At 40.7% G+C, this 12,321-nt stretch overlaps 1 protein-coding gene across 1 annotated transcript in view; it reads right to left on the reverse strand.

Moving 5' to 3' along the window:
* Nucleotides 1–12,321, reverse strand: part of SLC35A5 (solute carrier family 35 member A5) — a 162,866-nt gene that overhangs the window by 22,312 nt on the left and 128,233 nt on the right. The gene's annotated exons all lie outside the window — the stretch shown is intronic.

Below are 12,321 nucleotides of genomic sequence, written 5' to 3' on the forward strand. Positions count from 1 at the left end.
GCTCAGAACTCCACTCTTGCTAATGCCTGAGTACCAGTTCACTGCAAAATCATCAACACCACAAACATAAGAAACCATATATTGTTACCATTTTGTAGAAGAACTGGAGAGAAGCTGTGTAATTTTCACATTTTCAGTCCTAAAGAAAGAATGTTTTTTCCACAAGCTCAGAATAAGAAAACTCTCTCTGATGAAACACAGATAAGAAGAAACAGCTACCCCATTTGAGATTTGCTGTGGGGTTTATCAGCCACACATCAGCCCCATAACAGAGGCAAGGCAAAGAAGGTACAGGAAGCCCAGCTCTGCAAAATGACACAGGGTGGAAGCTGCCCAGCTTCAAGGACCTAATAATCCACCAGAACAATGGGGTTGTCATGGCACAGAAGTGAAGAGAGAGCCTTGACTCTGGTTGTTGAAGATGTACTGCACAACAGGAATATGGCACAAGCCATCTGTATGGAAGACCTGTGTGAGACAGAGACAAGATCAAGCCTGAATATGAAGTGCAAAAGCTGCTTGTGCCTTGTATGAGAGGAGCACAAGTGCAATGGGCACATCAGACTGTTCTTTGGAACTGCTCTTCCAGAGATAAACATGCTCCAGGATAATTGGATGATATGACAGAAAAGGCTGACTAGAGATCTAAGTTCTCTGGAATTTAACTGTCTTCAGCCTTGAAATCTCATTCAGATACATAATTCTAACAGCCAATGGAAACTTTTGTCCTAATTGTATCAGTGATTTAGACACTTTTTTTTCCCTTTAGAAAAAAAAAAAGAGAACTGCTGAAGAACTAATGTCATAAGAATGCAGCCACCATCCTTTATTGCATTATCAGTGAAGATTTTAGCTACTATTAAAAGGTTTTTATAGTGCCCAGCTTGGCAGAACAGCCATAAGGCTATGAGGTATCTATCAAGGTCTGCAGACACCCATATATCTCCTTCATCTGGATTTCTCTCAGTAATGAGACTGCAAACACAGTAAACTACTGGAGTCAGATTTAGCTCCTGTTTACAACAGAATAAAAGGTCAGAATTTCAACTACACAAATATCTGCTGTAACAGGGAGCTAATAACAAATTTGAGTTAGGTGTTTTTAAATTGCTGTTTGTAGGATCATAAAATGGGCTGTGTGTCACTCATGGCTACCACTGAGCAGGACATCCTTGGTTCAGAGGGCTGCATTTAAAATGCACATAATGCTAGGGCTTCATACAGACTTTGTCAGCATCCAGACTTTTATTCACAATCATACTTGGATTTGGCTTCAGTTGGATTATTCTTTGGATAATAATGAGCCTGAAGAGAGGCCTACTTATCTCTGTGCAAAAGAATTTAAAAATCTACAAGCTCTAGCCTGACAAACAGTGCGAAAGATCTGGCTGGGATGATCTCAGAGATTTGGAACTTTCTGGTGTTAAATCCTCAGCATAAGATTGCAAATGCTCACAATGCACCTGGTGGAACAATACAAAAATGATGGTGCCTGCCTAATCTTCTCTTACTGCTGTCTTTCAATGGCAGGCTTGTTGGCCCTTGCTTATTTTTGCTGCAACTGGTATTTCAACTCATGCATGTGAACTTTTCCCTATTAAGTGATATGCTTAATATCGTTACATCAGAAGTTTATCTTACATTGAATCAAGTAAAGTTTATTCATTTCATGTTTTGCCTGATAATGTCATCTAAACACAACATGTTAAGAGACAGGGCAAGCAACAAACAACCCTCTAAACCAATGAGTCTCAGCCCATTACACCAGGAGAAATATTGAATTATCAAACTCCTTCCCATATGTACCTTATCACAATAAAAACTGTTCCTGTGTTCTGGCCCATTTATTGAGAGGTAACTACAAATTCAATGTTTGATTTGAAAACAATGATTTAAATTACAGCTATCAAGTACATCAGAGACAATGTTCCCCTGATTCAATTCTGCTTGTTTCAGATCTTATGCCATAGGGTTGAAGCATGAATTCTTACAATGCTTAAATTCTTAAGTCTTTAGACTTAATGTGAAAAGAATTCTTATTAAATTCTATTTTGTCACTTTTCTTATTCTCAAATGTACAGAAGAATAAACTTACTTTAAAAAGATGAATCTTCACAGTACTCTAAATAGGGGTGATTGTCTGTATGGATTTAAAAAAATCTAATTAAAATTTTCAATTTAAATACTCTAAGACAAACCTGCATATAATGATGACCAATTATTATGCCATATCTGTTCAAGCAATTACATTAGGTAAAAATCATATGGTGGTACATTCTTTCTCTTAAAGTTTCACAAAAAGTAGACCTTCAAAAATATTTTGTCACCACATAACCTTCACCACATTCTACTCCTTTGAACAAATAAAATTTTGGGCTCTGGGCTGAATAAAGTATTTTATTTCAATTTCATTTTAATGTATATTTGAAACATTACAGCATCATCTGGAATGACCACAAGGTGGTGATGAAAGGGTAACTGGAATAGGTTTTTTAATCTACTAAAATCAACCTCAAGTCAAATGCGTGTTTTCCCAACTGCTTGGTCTTATGCACTGAACAATGAGGAAAATAAGCATTATCAGACAACATGTTTTGAAACAGCTGTGAAAGAGACATTTTGGATCTCGGCGGATTCTGGCAATACCCAGGGGCTAGAACAGAGGGAAAAGTCTAGTTTTCTCCTCTGGAACAAACAAAAGACCCATCTCTCAGATCCTGCTGCTACAATAGCTGAAAACTAGGATGGGATGGAAATAGATACAATGGGAGAACTCTGCAACACAGAATGATTAATTTTAAAGTAATTTCTGGTCTTTCAGTATTTCTGGTGAAACAGGAGCTTGTGACACATTTCTCAGCAGATATATCAAGCAAGGAGAAAAGGCAGGGTAAATATACTGATTCCTTCTCACAGATTATACGAGTGGTCAACTTCATCAGGTTAAAAGTCCAATACAACAAATATTAATTATTTCAGCTGCCAGGTATTTTTAAGACAGTTTCATGATTTGAGTTCTCAGATAATTTTTTTTACTCAAGACAGTACCTGTAAAAAGATTTGATGCATTTGTAGGGTACAGAGCCTGGGCTGAACTCCATGTTGCAAGTGTTCTCCAGTGACTTTTGTTCTGTTTGTTCTGATCCTTCTGGACAGATCTTTGTTTGAGGATCAAAGATCTAAGTTTAGATCTTTGATCCTCAAAGAAATCAAATACTAATATGTGCCGAAAAACCTCTGTGGTTTCAAGGCATTAACTATCTATGCCATTTCATATACAGTCATTCATTTTTCTAGATGGTATTACTGAGTCAAATCTTGTCAGGGAAAAGTTGGGAAGCTTGAGCTGGTCTGGGTAATGAAGTAAATGTATGCATCCCAACATACCCTGAAAGCAAGCAGAATTCTTAATCACAGAAGATTTAATTATCTGTTCAGACATTATTTGGATCACAATAATATATTGAAAAAGGGATCTGGGGAGAAAACAAAGCTGCCATGCTCTTGCTGCCTACTCACTGAAAGCCATGCAAAACTCATTAGTAAGCTACTGTTGGTATTTATAGCTTATCAGGGTAAACAGTAAGTTCCCTTTATATTCAAATGGCACAGGGTTCAGAAAGGAAGCCCAAACTGGGAAGCTTAAAATGCTTCACTCAGTACCACACTTGTCTCATCAAAATTAATGTTGCAGCATTTCCTGGATTTTAGTGCTGTTTCATTCTACTTTCAGCAATTTTTTTTAATTTCAAAGAGTAGCTACAGCAATTTCTAAAGAAAGAGCAGCACGAGGAAGCACATCCCCAAATTACAATTTTTGATCTTTTGACTCACTGTCTTTTTCTTCTTGCTATTCAGACAAGTTGCCAAGTGCTAGGATGTTGAAAATGTCAAATGTCATCACTCGTATTCAGCAGTATTTGGTTTAAAAATTCGTACCTGATTAAAACATAAAACCCCAAATTTATTGTCACTACCAGCGTTGTACCATCATGTTCTTTTCTTCACCCAAAGTGTTGTCAGTATTGCCAAGTTCCCAAATTAAGTGATATTAGGAATTTTGCTCCAGATGGAGCCATATGGTTCTGAGAGCTCATGTTTTAGCCATAGTTGTTACAATGAGCAAAACCCAAGCCAATGCATTTCTTTGGCAATGATATGAATAGTGGACAGCAAGCTGAGAAATTATTTTTCAGTTTTCAGGGATATCCAGGCTCTATTTTCCAGATCACAGAAATGGCATATACCACCAGTGGGTGCCAGATAGGCCTCATTTGCTCTGCTGTAGCAAGCAGGGCTGATTTCTTGTTGTATGTTACTATCAGAAATAAAGAACTGCTGGGTTAGCAAGTCTGCTTACATGGGAGAAGCCCATGGGTTCTCAATTTCCAATTTATGTGTCTCCATCATAGCACAGGCGTTGTAGGTATGGAATATATGTAGCCTTGGGAGTGGAGCTTCTCTGAGACAAAAATAATGTTTATAATTCACAATAAAAAGTAAAAGTGACAGAATGAGCCTGTACAGAAATTGGAAGAGAGACCTTTACCTCTGGACTATCTGGAACCCCCCAGATCAAGTCTACTTTCCTCAGAAGTTATCAAGAACAGCACCATGAAATCAGGAAGTCCAATTCTGCACAGTAAAATAATTGGGACTATCAAGAAAACTCAAGACTTGATGAATAAATTGACCTTTCTGGAGTTATACCAGAGATTCTTTTGGATTTGCACATCTTAATTAAACCAACATTTAATTAACTATTGAACACTGATTTTATGCCTAACACAGCTGTTATGGACTAGTCTCAACTCATCTCATACCAATTCAAGGCAGGAAAAGGAAGTAATTTTACATTAGCACATAAATGCGCTGTGTACATCCTTATCACCAGATATTGAAACAAGAAAGAAAGCGAGCCTGCGTAAAACATAAATAATGAATTATGGTAAACATGAGAAATTAGAACAATGCAGACATGGTACTGAAAGAGATACTAAGTTTTATGTATTGTCCTTTAAACCAATGCATAACTTTTGAAGATTAGAAAACATCTTGCACCTTTGAATGATCTGATGCTGCACTTGAATTTCTTCTATAGAAATGTCCACTCTACTAGACTCATCTGCTCTCACCCCTACTGCAAAATAAAATAGAAATAACTGTCCAAACATGCAAAATCAGCCAGAAGAATGAATCTCCTGCTTCTGTCTACATGTGTAGCACCTGTTGCAGAAAATGAAATTAATACATCTACACCCTGCAAACATCTCCATCCACCTGTTTCTTTCCACTAATTTCCACTGACTTATGGCAGAAAAAAATTCCCCACAGATTTCTCATGTTTTCTTAGTCTGGGTACTTGAAATAATGGAGGATAGATCACATACAGCCTTGGTGTTCTGTGCAGCCACAGTGGGGATAAGAGACACAGCACAGCATTGAGAGAAATGCCAAGGTCAGTCCCAAACTTGCTGAGCTAGCAGGCTTCCAGGCCACATCATTGGTGTGCTGCAAAGGGTTTTCAAATGCAAAACTTCCTGCTTCATATCCTTAGCTTGCCTATTGTGGGAGATTGCTAGGGAGCATCTCCACTGGAAAAAAAAATTGTCCCACTCTTTGTTGTCAAGGGAAGATATACTGTCCATCTCTCAAGTCAAGCATGTTCAAGTAGAGCCTTAAAAATTCCACATTTCTTTTCAGCCTCCTGACCAAAGATAAGAGGGGAAGACTCCAGTGCTTTGGGCATCCAGAAGTGAGAGGAGTTAGGCTTCGTCTGGACATTCCTGCCCCTTTCCTCTCATGAAACACGTGTCAGTTCATCCGGTCCTCTGAGCCACTTCCTCCTCACTTTTCAGTCAGCTGCTCTCAGAGCACTTTTGCAAGCAAGGCCAGTCTTCCTTGCACAATCTGGAGTTGTGCTCAAGGGGAACCTTGCTGGGATGCAGGCTACAACATAACCACAGCATGTCACAAAATAAAACTCCTAGGCATTTTGACCTGCTCTAGAGCCTGGACAGGTGAACATTTTAATGCTGATTTCAAAAGAGCCACAACATTTCACCCCAGCAGGAGCTGTGAGCCTTTGCTGTGTGTCAGTGACCCTGAACTGGCTCCAAGAAAGCTGACAGGCTTGGATTGCGCTGGGTGGACTCTTTCATTCCCACCAGGTAGCACAGAGTTGCACACAGAGGTTTCTGTGCCCTGGCTGTGTGCGGTGCTGTGCTGACTTCCCTGCACAGCTTCTGTGTCTGGAGCCAGCTCAAAGGCAGCCCAGGGAGCTCTGCTCTGTCAGCATCTGCACAGCACAGATCTGGCCTCAGAAGCTGTTAGGACAGGACTCCCAGAAATGATGGGAAGTGGAATTTCAGACTAGGCTGCAGGGAGGCCTTTAGTACTTTTATTACCTACAATCAACCTCAGCAGTACTTTGAAACATGAGTAATATTTTATTTACCTACACATGTGTATAAAGGGTTCCCAACAGCTCTGAATTCAAAGTCAGGTCCCCTGGTTTCAGTCTTGTTATTTAATGTAAGCTTCCCTGAACAGAGAAGGACTCTGGGAATGTGGGCTTCACCTCAGCCTTACCTACCCTCCTGTAGGAGTTGTGTAAAAGAAAATTTATTCTCATCAGGACTTTCAGGTGCGTGGGTGTTTCTAGGAATAAGCAACACTCAACCACAGAACAACCAGGAAGAGGCTTTATAAGCATATTGTGCCACTTTGCTGCCACAAAGGTCATAAATTATATCTTCATAGCCAGCCTGCTGCTAAGGCTGCAAAGGCATAAATTATATCTTCATAGCCAGAATGATGCCATTCTGCTAGGGGACTTGCCATGTGGTGGGATCCGTGAGCTAAGAAGTGACCACTGCACTCTGGCCTTCACAGCATGGTGAACACAAAAGCTCAGATTACAGAGTCTGCAATTGCAAACATTCAGGCAACCAAATCTGAGGCTGACTGTCAATCATGTTCCAGGTAGACTGGATGAACTCGGTTAGAGTCAAGAAATGGAATAGCTGGAGGAACATCAAAGTGCATCAGTTAAGTAGATAGAGAAGTTTTGCATCTGCCTGCACAAAAGAAAGATGCTATGGATACTTTCATTTTCTCTTTCACATACCTCCATATGCAAAATTAAAGTATTTGTTACAGAATATGCAAATAAAACTACTGAAATTCTTTTCCCGTCATTGTAACAAGATCTTGGTTCTAAGACAGGTCATCAAAAGGTAGGAAATTCACTGACAAGTGTGACAGACACTGCAATCTCTGAAATAATTAAATTGGTTTTAATGCCCTATATCTTGAACAAGGTTTTTGCATACTGTAATCCAGCCTCAATTTTACCTTCTTGCCAAATTTCTGGACAAAACAATTGTTGGGGTGAGCACTTTGTGTCTGAAACAGATCTGTCAGTACACAGAGAATCATGATCCTTTCCCAGAACCATTTCCAGCTTCAGAGATTTACTAATTTATTTGCAGACCATCAAGCTATCTGAATCTTTAGGTTTCTCAGCTGACATAGAAAGAGACAGCAGGGAGAATTCTCACATGAAGAAAGTCATGGAACCTTCATGAGAAGTCAACAAAACCAGGCCAGCTTAAGTTTGTACCAGATGAGGTTCCAGCACTCTGATAATCACGTCATCATTGGAAACTCAGTTCCTGGAGCAAATTTTATTTCTGTCTGCATTTGGTTAAAAGTTAAAAATCAGCGTTACCGTTCTTGCACTTCTTGTTGAATTCGTTATTAACATGGAACATGCTCTCAGCAAGGACTTTAAGCTGAGTAAAACCACTTCAAACAGAGCAGATCACAGAGACTGCCAAATAATATCTGATGACATTTACGATAATTAACATGAAATGGCACTGCAATAACCCACACTGAAAACCACAGGCAGAGCCCAGATCTGTGCTCTTAGAACTCAGAAGACAGGGAAAGTTCAGTCTCCAGGTATGTTGTGAAGATTCTTCATAGCACCTTGAACCAATGACACTCGAGTTTCTCTTCTGCTGTGTGGAAATGGGCACTTACTCAAAGCATATCTTTAGTTGCACTTGTTGGCAATGTCTTCATCCTCAACTGTGTGTCAGGCTTCAGCTATCCAAGCCTCTCCACTTTTCTTCCTTTACATTAAATGCACACTGTTTCTAATTAATGCAGCCAGCAAATCTTAACAACTTTCATTCCTCTACATGCACTATTTCTTGTCTAGGTCATCCTCTGTCCCACTCTCTCCTTTCTCAGATCAGATGTGGCAATCTGGTAAAGCCCCCACTGACTGGAAAAACAGAAACATACTCCCATCTTTTAAAAAGGAAAATAATGAAGACTCAGGGACACTACAGGCTCAGTCTCATCCTCTGTGCCTGACAAGATCATGGAGCAGGTCTGCCTGGAAATTATACCAAGGCACATGAAAAGTAAGGAAGTGATTTGCAACAGCCAGCATGGCTTCACTAGCAGATCTGAGGGCCTTCCAAGGTGGGTGAGGGCATTGGTGGATGAAGAAAGAGTAACCGATGTAATCCTCCTGGCCTTGTACAAGCAAAGCACATGACACTGTCCCACACAACATCCCCATCTCTGAAGTGCAGAGGCCCAGCCCACACCACACTGGAGAAGGATTTGGCTGGATGGTCACACTCAGTGCAGCCCCTGGCTCAATATCCCGGTGGAAACCAGCGTTGAGTGCCATTCCTCAGGGGCTGGGACAGAGGCAGTTTAACACTTTTGTTGGCTACATGGGCAGTGGGACTGAGCTCACCCTCAGTGAGTTTGCCCACAACACCAAGCTGTGAGGTGCAGTCAGCATGCTGGAGGGAAGGGATGCCATCCAGAGGGACCTGGACAGGCCTGAGGGCTGGGCCTGCACAGGCCTCATGAAGTTCAACAAGGCCAAGCACCTGGACCAGGGCAATCCCAAGCACAAACACAGGCTGGGTGGAGAATCAATCAATAGCAGGTCTGAGGAGAAAGACTAGGGGGTGTTGGGAGATGAGAAGCAACATCCTCTTGCAGCCCAGAAAGTCAAACATATCCTTTTGCACACCACCAGGATGTGCTTGGCTTTCTGGGCTGCATCCAAAGTGGTGTAGCCAGCAGGGCAAGCAAGGTGATTCTCCCCCTCTGCCCTGCTCTGGTGAGACCCCACCTGGAGTCCTGCACCTACATCTGGGGCCCACTACATAGGAAGGATGTGAACCTGATGGACAGAACCCAGAGAAGGGCCACCAAGATGATCAGAGGGCTGGAACACCTGGACTATAAAGGCAGACTGAGGAGAGTTGGGGTTGTTCAGCCTGGAGAAGAGAAGGCTCCAGGGAGACTTTAGAGCAACCTTCCTAATGGCAACCTGCTAGAGAGCTGGAGAGGGACCTTACCGACCTTACAGGGGCATGTAGTAACAGGACAAGGGGGAATGGCTTTAAACTGAAGGAGGGTAGGTTTAGGTTAGATATGAGGAAGAGATTCTGTTCTATGAGGGTAGTGAGACACTGGAACAGGTTGCCCAGGGAAGCTGTGGATGCCCATCCCTCAAAGTGTCATGGCCTGGCTGTTTGGGACTTTGAGCAACTTGATCTAGGGAAAGATGTCCCTGCCTATGACAGGAGGGTTGGAAATAGATGATCTTTAGGGTCTCTTCCAACCCAAATAAATCTAGGTTCCTATGAATTCTATGTCATGGGATCCTGGCTCTCAATATATAACTTGAAGAAAAGTCTGCTATGATTACTCATCAATGCTTGTGGTAAACTTGTTTTCTGTCATGACCTTCTACAGACTACTCATATCTCACTTCCCAAATTCTGCTGCCCTCAACGAGAAAGCTGCTTCCAAATAATCTTAATGACATCTTAAATAGTTCTTCTCTACCTAAAGTATATAGCTGTCTCATTTCTGGTTCTGAATGAATTTCTATAGTAAAGATCTTCCATGATGATAACTTAAAGTTGGACTTTTTTATTTAGAAGAGAGTTTGCTCTCTTCCAAAATCTCCTCTATCCTGTTGCATCTCTTATTTTTTTGCTTTATGCAAATCCAGTACACTGCAAGTCTGCACATTTCCTATGTCTTAATATCCTCCTGTCTTTGCATCAGATTTGAGCACCACTTCTTTTACATTTGAGGCCTGACACTGCTTATGTTTTGCCTATTTATCTCTCCAGTCTTCTTATCTTTACTTACATAAACATGTCTTCCTCTCCATGCCCTTATCTAAAACAAAGCGATGGTATCTGTTCACATGCATTACTAATTCCACAGTCAATGGTAAATACTCAGAAAATAAATCAGTGTTACTGTGAATAGCACACTGAAAACCTCAGAACAGTCAAGAGGAGTGTCAAAATCCTATATTGAATGTTAAAAATCAAGTGGATAAAAATATACAGAACACCCTCCCACAAGAAGCAGTAGTCAATGAGATGTTCCTGGGACAGAGATCATCCATCTGAATTTGTGTTTTGCATTAGTTTCTTTATAGGATCATTATCAGTCTTTCTTTTACTTCTTTAAATAAGACTTTAATTCACATTCCTCTGTTCCAGTGAACATCTATGCAGACCATTTTGGAACACCAGTCTGATCAAACAAAACTAGAACACCAGACTGCATTCATCAGAACAGTTTAAACACAGTGTGCAGTTCAAGTGCCTGAGCAGTTCATTTCCTGCCAACTCTTATCTGTTTTCTGTCTTTTCCTCTTATGTCTCTGTCCTCATTGCTAATTATTCTGACTTGGAGCTTTAATAGCTGAGGCATTTTCTCTACCACTGACCACAGAACTGTGCTGGGGAAATGCTGTGGCTTAGGAAAGGAGAGGGACCCTGGAGTTTAAAATTATTGTATCAGTGAGGAAGTGGAGAAACGGATACAATATTATTTTAAAACAACCCACACAAGAGTATTCTGAAAAAAAACCAACCCCAAACATATTTTTCAGTGAAAGATGTGGGCGACATTCAATTTCTGGTGACAAGTATTTAACACAGACTTTTCGTTCTGAAACAGTGTCACCCTTCCTCTCTCAACAAGAGTCCCTTCTTCATTCTGATTGCAAGAGTAAGTATTACCTGTCCTTATCCACAATACTTGTTTTTTCCATTTTTTAAATTCATAAACAAGGAAAAGAGAAAGACAGTTTAAGACAAAGCTAAATGAAATTCTTCACTTCTCTTTAAAATGCTGATTTAACCTCGTATTTTTGAGGTAGCTTTTCCTCAAAGGGCACCCCAGTTTCTTATTCAAAGACAGTATTTTCCCGTGGAAATTTTCAGTAAAATTAGTGTTGTCAATAGCAGAGTGAGCCACAGGATTTTGCAGCTCTTAATTCACCCTGTACAGAACTAACATAATGCACACATGTGCTTTACCTAGATCATTCTTATCTACACAAAACTCCTGTCTGTCCTATTTGTGTTCCCACACTGCTCAGCATCTTCCCCATGGTACCAACATTTATGCTGCTTTATGCATCCCGTTTTTTTTACTCTCACCACACAGTCTGGCTCCTCTCTTTTTCATGAAGCATCTCCATTTTTGCTGGTGCAAAAGTTATAGCACTTGGTGAAAAAAAAGGTAAAAGGAAGGAACCTTATTAAACTTTGTAAACAAGTCTCTGTGCACAGAGTGCTGCATTTCTTTACAGCTTCTAGTACCCATCAAATTTCACCAAATGTCACCTGGTGAAATTTCAGCATACAAACTTCTCCACTGCTGCTCAATGGATAGCTCATCCTCTGGGATAACACATTTAAGCAGTGGGGGGCAATGGCCAAGCAACTTCACCTGGCAAAAGGAGTGAGAATGTGTGAAGGAAACAGCCCTGCAGACACCGAGGTCAGAAAAGGAGGGGCAGGAGGTGTCCCAGGTGCTGGAGCAGCAATTCCCCTGCAGTCCCTGGTGCAGAGATCTACCTGCAGCCCATGGAGCAGCCCCACGGTGGAGCAGGTGGATTTCTGAGAGGAGGCTGTGACCCCATGGGAAGCCCGCACTAGATTAAGGGCACATAATAGTGAATTGTTTTTTGTGTTTGTTTTCCAGACAAAAATGTAATTTCAGCTGTGCCAAAAAAAATTGCTCAATATTTCAGCTTTTGTACAAATTTTTGCCCCCTTCAAATTAGATCAGTTTCTAAACAAAACCATCATTTAAATGTGAAGTATCAGTGTTTCATTTTGGAAATATTTACTGCTTCCTTGTTTCAAACCTTCAGAATGAGACATTCTGCAGTTTTCCTGAAAACTGTCCCATACTCACAGTATTTTTTCAGATTCTGCAAAAAATTAGTTTTGGATTTGTAAT

The sequence above is a fragment of the Melospiza georgiana genome, chromosome 2 (assembly GCF_028018845.1).
Source record: "Melospiza georgiana isolate bMelGeo1 chromosome 2, bMelGeo1.pri, whole genome shotgun sequence".
Classification (NCBI taxonomy): Eukaryota; Metazoa; Chordata; class Aves; order Passeriformes; family Passerellidae; genus Melospiza; species Melospiza georgiana.